Here is an 8,989-nt window from a genome sequence, read left to right as displayed (position 1 = left end):
ACAGGATTATTGTCAAATTATTCCTGCTAGGAACGCAAAAGCACTTCTCAGAAAAACTGGGTGTGAAATTGCTCTCCACATGGCACTTTGTTAGATTGTCAGGCACCTTATTTCCAGTATTCATACATCTGTACTGCCGACAGAACAATTGAGATGGGTTTTGGTTGATCTTTAAAAGCTTTATCTCAGAATGCCTCCCCTTAGAGGAAAAAACACGAGCACAGTGTGTTGCCTCTCTTTCTTCACACCATGGCCTAGAGTCATGTGGGAGCTGAGCTCCCATAGGAAAATATCTCAACATCCATATTAGCGGGTTGACTTAAATCTGTGTGGGTTGCTAAAGCACTATCTGACTGAAGAAGAAACACATCTACAATTAATCTATCTAAATAAAAAGAGAAATCAAAAACAGCAAAACAGTCGATTCTGTTCAGTCATAGATGTTAATTAGCTTTATCTAGATGCTGTATATGCATGCTGTGAATCAGCAGTTATAGGAAGTGTCATATAGTATCAGTTGCTTTTATTATGATAATCAAAGCTATACCGGCCCTCAGGTGAATGAAAATAAATGCAAGCTTGTAATTTTTCCATTTTATTGTTTAAGTCATGATTGACAGCCAATTGTATATTTTGTATATTTTTCCAAAAAAAATGTGTTTGTGTGCGTGTGTGTACATTGCCATATTTTAATGAATATTGATACTGCACGAAACTTTTCACATTGCCACATGCAACTGAGTGTAAAATTGTCAGATTTGGGCTTAAGCTAACCCTTTTAATTTTACTAACAAGCTTCTTCTAACTTATCAGTTGTCCAATATTTCCATCCTTTTATCTGTTTTAAGGGTTTTATGTCACTCAGACACTGAGTGAGTAATGAGAAGTTTATTATAAATAATATTAATTATAATTATCTTTTTTTTTTTTTACTTACCCCCTTCAGCCTCATCTTTATCATTCGCACAAGCAATTTTTGTAGACACACACAACATATCCACTATTCGCACTTAATTGTTTTTTCTTATTGTTTTGGCTCAAACAAAAAATCTTAAAGGATCAGGCCCCTAGTCTACTGTAACAAAAAGTGGCTGCATCTCTTCAGGAAATAGTGTCACTCTTATGGCTGAGACTAACCTGCAATTTAAACTGTACAGCAGATATGGGTCCTGGAGTGGATGAAGAGCTATTTAAGTAGCAGTGTCTAAAGTGTTTAAGTGTCTAAAATTAAATATTTATTAATTAAAAACCACTCAAAATACACAGAAACCACATTGCTTTAATAGCAAACTAAAAAATCCAATCATCCAAATGTTCACAATAGTTCACTACGCACAGATAAAGTTACTTAAAAAATCCACTCTCCTTTTGGAGAGTGACCAACAGGGGAGGGACCATTTCAGTGTTTTGACCAGTTCAGTGTTTTCCATGGATGAATGCTTTGCTGATCCTCTCTTTAAATTATGTAAAACACTTAGGAACTGATCTTCATTAAATCCAAATAAGAAGGGTTAACTTGCACATACATTTTTTAGCACATAAAATAAGCAGGCTTTTTGCAAAGATTGCTATTCAAATATTAAAATGAGCTAACCGTTTTGATGCCGGTCATTAAATCGAGCAGATTGCATGATTCACCAGCAGTCCAAGAGTGGCCATTATCGAAAGGTGGTTCAAAGCCATGGAGATGAGGGTAATAATGATACAATATAATTGTCATGAGCTTGGCACTGATTACTGGATTATTGGTTTACTTGATCCACCTGTCTAGCTCTGCCCAGTTTTCATCATCACTCATCAGATCCACCTGTTCCAGTTCCTATTTAAAAAGCTTGGTCCCAGCCATCAGTACCAGATTATTCAAGCTGTAGGTTAGAGTTCACTAGCATACCCCAATATGTTTATTCTGATTGCCTGATCCTGACTAGTTTCTGCTCCTGGACTGAGTTTGCCTGCCCTTGTTCTGATCTGTTTGCCTGACCTGTCTTCGGACTGCCGTTGAATTCTGCCTGCTAACAACCTTGGATCTGTCTCCTGATCCTGGCTTGGACTTCCCTTCGGTACCTTCTGATCTCTGATCTTTTGGCTTGGACTTCTGCTTGCTCATCAACACCAGCTTTGGATTCTCCTTCTGGATACTTCAGCTCTTCCTTGTCAGCTGGCTTCTGTTCGTTTGCCTTTTGGCTTCTACTCCTGGAAACCTCTGGGCGGCTTCTGTTGCATGCTGTGGATAATCATCAGACTGGATTCCACTCCTTCCTCTGGACTCAGACTGAAATTGATCATCAGATTAGTGACTCAAATTCTTGCTATTGTTCCTGTCAGAGTTACATGGTCACTAACCTGTGTTTCTACCTCTACTGAGATTCCAGCCATCTAGTTCTAGCTAATGAGACGAAGAACTCCAAGCGATTAATAAAAGGTTTTTATAAATCCCTTCAGTCTGTCTGCCTGAATGCTGGGTGCAACGTGCTGAGCCCTGACAATAATATTCGTATGTTTACCTCATAGCCTATCTCAAAGTTAAATTAAGGGGAAAAAATCCCTGTTGTGTTGCACCCTTTCAATAAGAAGCACCATGTTATGATCTGAAGATTAATTAATCCACATCAGTATGAAAACACATTGTCTGCTGAACTACAAAATGCATATCACTTTCACATTATTCATAGATGTGCTCTGTAACCGTTTTAAAACATGCATGCCTTCTGAGGATCAGGCCTTTACTACTGTAAAACACAGTGACAAAATAAAGTTCAGAATGATTAAAGCATCATGCAATCTTAAAGAGAGAAACAACAGTTAAGTTGATTGAGTGAGGTTTATGACATAACATTCTGCATTTCTTTGGGAGAAAATAGTCCACAGCTAGGTTAGGCTTCGGTAAATTTCCCTAGGTTCACTTTTAAACCATATATGACCATTTTTGTCCACACACACATAGCACTTCTGATGAGACACTGAGTTCTGAGCTTCCATGTAACTGGAGAAGGGCACATAGGGTTTAAAAGCTTGTGAATTCTAGAGTCCTACCTTTGTCTGCATGTGAAACTGTTCTGATAAGCAGGAGAAGGTTCGAGCATGGAACCACGTATCCATCCTGCCTTAGCTTGATAAAAATGTTAAATGTGTGCATGCGTCTGGAAGTAAAAGACGAGGGAACTTAATGAGTTTGGACTATTAGTTGGAACTTATTTTAACATTATTTTCATGAAGGTGTCTGGCAGAGGTGGGAGTCGATGATGCTGGCTCTCAGTGTGCTAACCCGAATGGTGCAGCAGGGCAAGCAAGCAGTTGTCAGAAGCAGGTAATGATGTAGTCCAGCTGAACCAGAATCCAAACACACAGACTGTCAGTAAATGACTCTGAACTCCAAAGCACAGGTAACTTGGCATGGAGTGAAACTGTGAAAGAGAGAAGTCAGAAGCAAGTTCTCAAGAAATTACAGCCGCTTAGCGCCGGTTCAGCCTAGATTACTACAGAAGTAAAATCTGGCAGAGACTGGAACTCCTGGCAATCGTTAAGCCCAGTGAGCAGTGACGGTAGATGGAAATCCGGTGTGCTGGCAGGAGCAGCTCCAGGAGGCCTTCTCTGTCTTAAACCTCCTGGGTGACTATTCAATCATACAAAGGTGCACACTCAAGCCAACAGTCTTAACAATCATACATGAGGGAGGTTCCGAACATTTACTTTGGTTTAATCAGAGGTGATGATATGCCATGGTTATTCGGAGTCAAGTGGCATACAAGACCAGATGACAATATAACTAGGGTGTTTGATGAAATCTTTAGACACTTTATCTATACCCATCATTCTCCTATAATTATACATAATAAATTAAACATGCATAGGGTTCGCCAACCCTGAACTGCTGAAAGAGTCATATTGGACCAAAAATACAAAAAACAAATCGGTCTGGACCCACAAAAATGTAAAAGTCTTACATAACCCGTATATATATATATATATATATATATATATATATATATATATATATATATATATATATATATATATATATATATATATATATATATATATATATATGCTATAAGGAAAAACTGGCTCTAAGTTTATTAGCCCTCTATAAAAAAAGACTACGTGGGTATAATAAGTATTCATCATTAAATGTTTATCCTGGACCACATATCACATAGTAGCATGAGGTGAGGAAGGGGCAGTGAACGCTCTCACCACGTGGAATTCACAGCTCACCGCTTCACTGTGCGGTTTAGGTTTTGTTACACTGATGATGTGATAGAAACACCATAAAGGGATCTTTTTACGGTAGACGTTTTTCTGTTGGAAAGAGTTGATTGAGTCATGAGGAACCAAGCAGGAACTGACATCCATCAGAGCAGTGCTCTTTAACCCCAAAATCCCACATCCTCCATCACCAGGGTTCTTTGGTGATATTTTAGTTTTGATGGGTTTTTTTTTTGTGTGTGCTGTGGGTGGTGGGTGGGGGGTAGGAATTGAAGAAAATTCACATACCTGCATCAGAGTTCCACCTGTGCAATCTGTAAATGGTTTTACATGCTTGCTACAAAACTAGAAGCGGTAGTGGAATTTTTAGATGCAATCCACTTCTTAAATCTATCTTTGCGCACCTCTAATTAATCAAGAAGTTCTGCAATCGCACTTTTTCTCTCACTTGCAACTTTGTGATTGGCTGCATATTTATTTTGCATCCCTTCACTGTAAATGCCTTTCCAAATTATTCTTTTAATTTTTTAACGACCTCTCCAGACATCGGTAATGAAAGCATATGATTTGGTCCATTCTTCTTTGAATCCTCTGTTCTCATCAGGTATATCTTACTTTTTTCCCCCCCTTTGGGATCCATGGTCCGAGACACACCCACCGCTTTGTTTGCCTGGCACCGCGCTGCGCTGAAACGTGTGTAGCAGGCTATAATCACTGATATCTATGGCTATGATGCAAATTTTCATTAAAAGAAATGTTTATTGTTTAAATGTATTGATTATACAGATGTTAACAGCATGGGAGAACATGTCTCTGAACATTGCTGCAGTAATGTTTTCCTTTATTCTGACTAATCTGCCAGTTCCTGCTGCTGTAAAACATCCCCATAGCATGGTGCTATCCCCGTCATGCTTCACTGTGGGGATGGGGTTAGCCTGATGATAAGAAGTGCCTAGTTTCCTCCTAACATGATGCCTGGCATTTACACCAAAGAGTACAACCTTTGTCTCATCACAACAGGGGATTTTATTTTTCATTCTGTAGTCAGTCCTTCAAGTGTCTTTTGGCAAACTCCAGAATAACTGCCATGCTTCTTTTATAAAAGCAGGGGCTTTTGTCTGGCCATTCTGCTATCCAGGCCTTGGTGGTGGATGACTCCAGAGATGGTTTTCCTTCTGGAACATTCCTCTCCTTCCAGAGAGAAATGCTGGAGCTCTCAGAGAGAGACCCGAGGTTAACTGGTTAGTTCAAGATTCCTGTTATTTCCAAATGTCTTCCAGTCATCTGTGATCATTTGGTTCTTTTAAAAGCAACAGATTTTTTTTCCCTCTATCCCAACATTTGTGCCGATAGGCCTACATATTCCTGAACATCTGCAGACAAATCCTTTGACCTAATGCTTGGTGTTTACTCTCTGAACTTCAATGTCAGTTGTGTCATGAATAACCAGTGCAAGCAAATGTAAAGGCAGTTAAATTACATTAAATGTCATATATTTTTTTATTTTATTTTTCACAAATTTGTAAAAATATCAAAAAACATCTTTTTTTTTTTACATAAACACAAGTGGGTATTGCATGCGTACTAATTGAAATAAGGCTGTACACATAACTAAATGACAAAGTGCAATATTTTGAATACTTTCTGGATGCAGTTAGTCACAACAAAGACTAAGAACTAAAATAGTTTTTTTATATATATAACCCTAAAATCATTGTTGCAACCTCTTAACAAGGTTTATAAAAAGCAAAGCAATGAATGCTTCCAACCACTGTTCAAAGCTTTATAGCCCAAAAACAAAAACCATGCAGACATTTTGCAACATTCAAAATACCAATAGCCTTAATTGAGCATATAGAAAATATCTAAAACATGTGTAAGACTCCAGGCAAGGAAAAATTCATTAACTACAGAACAACAGAAATGATGGATGATTTCATGCTTTTGTGGAAAGTGAGACAGAGTGCTCTTTGAAATACTGAATTACTAAGTGCAGTGGCTCCATTAGAGCTAATGTGTCAAAAAAATCATGTAAAAAAACCCCTTTTAAAGGAGGCCAGACATCCCATGTCTGCTCATTTTACTGCCAATGAGAGGGTATCCATTGGACCAAGAAAAGGTGATTTAAATTTTATTTTAAGGGAAAGAAACTGACCTTTTAAATCAGTTCTTTATACAAGCCTTAACCCAAAATCATTTAAATGAAAACCTATTTTTTAAATGTATCATTCAGCGGTTTTTAACAAGAGAAAATATCAGATCCTCAATAACACTTACTGCCCCTATGCATTAACCTTTCATGTTTAAGAAAATTACCCTTGTTTGTTATCTAATACAAAATAAAAAAAATTGTTCTGAAACACAGATGACTTAAAGCATTTCCTCTCAAAGATAAGTACATTTGTAGAGCTGAAGACAAGCATGCTGGCATCTAACACCTCCCCAGATGATCTGTCTATCTTTTATCTTTAAGCTCATCAATTCAAGGACACAGTGAGAAGTCCTTAAGAAATAAGGTGGAAATTTTTTTTTTTAGAATAGATTAGCCTTACATACTGAATGTATGAAGCATAAAAGCATTTAAAACATATTGTATGTTAAAAAAAAAAGAGTGAAAAATACATTTATGGCAGCTTAAATCATTATAAATGAAGAATATTGATTTTTATTTCAGTTGAGAATTACTTTTCTTTTTACCTTATGCTGTAAATATATAAACATATTGTGGTTGGAGAAATAAATTATGAACAAACTGAACTGCATATGGGAATTATATCCACACAATATGTTTGGTGAGAGATTCTGCCTTTGGCTAATGTCTGTGAAAAATCTGTAAAGGTTCATTTTTTAAAATCATTTTCTACATTTTAATTCTTATTTACAAAAAAAAAGGAAATGGGTATAAATAGATATAGGTATTCAAATAACAAAAGCAAGAAATGTAACACAATATCAAATAATATGTATGATGTCAAAAGTCATGGCACTTTAGAACCTTGAGACAAGAGCAAGACTTTTCCCCAGTTTCAAGACAGCAAATCCAGATCCTCCGGGTTGCTAGTGATCCTTTAAGAATTAGATTTTGGGGTAAATAGCTTGCACTCAAATGCCATGTATAGTATGTTAAATACAACATCTTTGCACTGTGACTGAGAGCAGCGCATACAGTGTGATTCAGTGACTGAAATAAGGCCATTCTAATCCGTTACACAGCTCTGTTGGTGCTCTAATGATGCTGCTCTTCCTGTGGGCAGCTTTTTATTGTCACTGCCACTGTGCTAATTCTAATCCCATTTCAAGGTACGAATACACATGGGACAATTCACTCACAGGTTCAAATGCTAAGCCAGAGACATCAAATGTCTTCTTGGTTCAGGCCGGGGAAAAAGGGGCACATTTCTTGTTGTAATTAATGGAAACTGATTCAAATGATAATTTCTTAAAACAGCAGCAAGGACATCTGAGTTGAGTAGAAAAAAGACGTTTTGAGACAGATGCACAATGACTTCACTTCGATACAAATTAAGCAACCTCAGCATGTAATGTGTTCCAGGTCATTAAACACACCTCTGTGGATATTAGCTGCTGGGTGGTGTGTACTGGAACTAAGTCCTGATCCCCCCTTTCATGTTTTGCGTTTTATGGACTTGCAGGTTTCCTGATTAGAGCAGATGGATCACACTGACCTAATCTGCTATTATGCTTTCAAAGAGTACAGTGGAGTAATTTTATCACTTCAGGGAGTGCAGACTGTTAAGATGGACAATATCTCCATGAAAGACTAATCAATCACTTTTAGAGTGCATTACAGTCAGATGGAGCTTAGCCCTGTTGAAGGCTGCCCGATATAAATAGCAGATTGGCTTCCTTCATGGCTGTTTTTCAATTTCCATCAGTATTCGCTGCATGCGTCTCATGCACTCAACCACCTCATGAACACACATCTTCATTCAGGCTCAGATTGATCTCAAAATGAAACTTGCATTTCTGCTGCACAATGGCGCGTCGTTCAAAAGACAAAAAAAACACTTCGAGTGGTGCATTTAGAATTGACATTCGTGTGGTTGGGATCTCTTTACACATAATTATGCTCTGAATGTTTGTTGAGTTACAGTTAAGGAGGTAAAGGCTTTGATCAAAAGTGTTATTTGTGAGTGCACGAGTCGTCTAGGGAATTTGTGTCTGAAAATGAAAGGGGGCTGGCCCAATCATTTTGAAGTGGCCTTTAATTACAGCAGACTGTTCCTCTTGTGCGAATCGCAAAGCATCAGATATTTGTAAATGCAGCATATTGTGGCGAAAAAAAAGGCAGCTTGAAACCTGTAGCTCTTAGAGCCCAAAATAAAATTTCATATTTCAAAACACTAACTAGAATGGAAATCTCCTGTAAAGCTTTGCTGTTCTTAAATGTGTCGCTTTAGGACCATAAAGTGTGCATATGCTATTAAAATTAGCCACTTTATTCATTGCTGCTTAACTTTTAATCATTTTACTATTATTACAGCAGAACATTTGGGAGTGTTTCGGTGTGATAAATTGATTGCAGCTTACATTTTCCTTTTTTTATGTGTAAAACATTTAGATCAAGCATAATTATAGGTGGAAAATCTTATGCTATGATTCCATGTAACTCACATCCTCCATTTTCAAATGAGGTATCTTTAACTGTAACCGTTGCCAATAATCCTGCTGCCAAATCAATCTGTTTTTAGAGGATTTGTCAAGTCCAGCAGAATTCCTTTTTGTAGTCCAATGTTGTGAGGTATCCATGCAAGCAGTGGGG

The sequence above is a fragment of the Cyprinodon tularosa genome, unplaced genomic scaffold (genome assembly GCF_016077235.1).
Source record: "Cyprinodon tularosa strain WSP-4 unplaced genomic scaffold, ASM1607723v1 ctg51, whole genome shotgun sequence".
Lineage (NCBI taxonomy): Eukaryota > Metazoa > Chordata > Actinopteri > Cyprinodontiformes > Cyprinodontidae > Cyprinodon > Cyprinodon tularosa.
This window is presented reverse-complemented; position numbering follows the sequence as displayed.